We start from the raw sequence: 1,985 nt of genomic DNA, 5'->3' as shown, positions 1-1,985 counted from the left end.
CACTCAAGCCCTGGTGTTGGCATGTGGACCCCACCTTCACCCCTGACTCTCCTGGCTTCTCCCCTTTTCCTGGCTTCACAGCTGCAATGCCAGGGCCTCGGTCTCCCTGCTTCCACTCCAAGACACCTTGTTGCCATGACTTTAAATGTCATCCCTGTGCTCTTGACTCTAGAGCATACAGCTGTTGTTTCCTCTGGGCTCTCCAGGTGGCATCTCAAACATAAGGCACCCAGCATGGCCCCAGTTCCTGCCCCAGGCTTTCTGGACTTGGGAAAGAGCATCTCCATCAAAGGTGCTGCTCTGGTCCAAACTTGAGTTGTCCCTGTTTTTATTTTTAGTGTTCCAATAAAACTTTATTGGGGATGGGGATATATGTATACCTATAACTCATTCACTTTGTTGTAGAGCAGAAACTAACACACCATTATAAAGCAATTATACTCCAATAAAAATGTTAAAAAAAGAGAACAGAAAACTTTATTGGGAGACTCCCCTGGTGGCGCAGGGGCTGAGAATCTGCCTACTAATGCAGGGGACACAGGTTCGGGCCTGGTCCGGGAGGATCCTATGTGCCACGGAGCAGCTAAGCCCGTGCGCCACAACTGCTGATCCTGTGCTCTTGAGCCCACGAGCCACAACTACAGAGCCCGTGAGCCACAACTACTGAAGCCCACGTGCCTAGAGCCCGTGCTCCACAAGAGAAGCCACCACAATGAGAAGCCCGCGGACCGCAACGAAGAGTAGCCCCCGCTCGCCGCAACTAGAGAAACGCCTGCGTGCAGCAACGAAGACCCAACGCAGCCAAAAATAAATAAATAAATAAGTAAATAAATTTACTAAAAAAAAAAAAACTTTATTGGAACTGGCCCAAGTGGTGGGTCAGATTTTGTCCATGGGTCACTGTTTTCCACTTTTGCATTAATCCACTGTCCAGTGGTGTGTTTTTAAAAAAATTTTACAGTGATTTTTATTTATTTATTTATTTATTTTTGCGGTACGCGGGCCTGTCACTGCTGTGGCCTCTCCCGCTGCGGAGCACAGGCTCCAGACGCACAGGCTCAGCGGCCATGGCTCACGGGCCCAGCCGCTCCACGGCATGTGGGATCTTCCCGGACTGGGACATGAACCTGTGTCCCCTGCATCAGCAGGCGGACTCAACCACTGCGCCCCCAGGGAAGCCCTGATTTTTATTTTTATACAATTTTATTTTATTTTTTAATAATTTATTTACTTTTGGCTGCGTTGGGTCTTCACTGCTGTGCATGAGCCCTCTCCAGCTGTGGCGAGCGGGAGCCACTCATCGCCGCAGTGCATGGGCCTCTCACTGTGGTAGCTTCCCTTGTTGCGGAGCACGGACTCTAGGGGCGCGGGCCTAGCTGCTCCGCGGCATGTGGGATCCCCCTGGACCAGGGCTCGAACCCGTGTCCCCTGCATTGGCAGGTGGACTCCCAACCACTGCACCAGCAGGGAAGTCCCTTTTATACAATTTGAAAGGTTACTTTCCATTTACAGTTATTACAAGATATTGGCTGTATTCCCCTAAATATATGGAACACTTCGCGAATTTGCGTGTCATCTTTGTGCAGAGGCCACGCTAATCTTCTCTCTATCGTTTCAGTTTTCATATATGTGCTGCCAGAGTGAGCACGAGTCGTCCCTGAGTCTTGTCTTTGCCTCACACCCCAAGCTTCAAAACATGCTCCCGGGATGACCACCTCTCACTTCCTCCCCAGCCACTGTCACGCTTCTGCGGGACCCTGACTGCACAGCCCTCAGCGGCTCTCCTGACCCCTCCTGTCTGCCTCTCTCCACACAGCAGAGCTTAAGTCGAACCAGCCAGCCCTCTGGGGGCTGACAGTCACATTTAGGGTTAAACCCAGGGTCCTTACCTGGCTCCACGGCCCCTCAGCCAGCATCTGACCTCCTGGGCGTTGCTCAGACTCTCAGGCTTGTGCCTGCCTGGGGCCCTGGCACCTGCCTCTTTC

The 1,985-nt window shown here is 52.0% G+C and overlaps 1 non-coding gene across 1 annotated transcript; it reads right to left on the bottom strand.

Annotated features, from left to right (window-relative positions):
• Positions 1-1,541: 1,541 nt before the first annotated feature.
• LOC136119482 (U6 spliceosomal RNA) lies at positions 1,542-1,648 on the bottom strand. Its single transcript, XR_010655484.1, has one exon. It is a non-coding gene; the product is annotated as a U6 spliceosomal RNA (small nuclear RNA).
• Between the last annotated feature and the right edge of the window lie 337 nt (positions 1,649-1,985).

Source organism: Phocoena phocoena, chromosome 2 (genome assembly GCF_963924675.1).
Source record: "Phocoena phocoena chromosome 2, mPhoPho1.1, whole genome shotgun sequence".
Classification (NCBI taxonomy): domain Eukaryota; kingdom Metazoa; phylum Chordata; class Mammalia; order Artiodactyla; family Phocoenidae; genus Phocoena; species Phocoena phocoena.
Note: the sequence above shows the minus strand (reverse complement) of the source record. Positions and strands in the feature narration are given on the sequence as shown.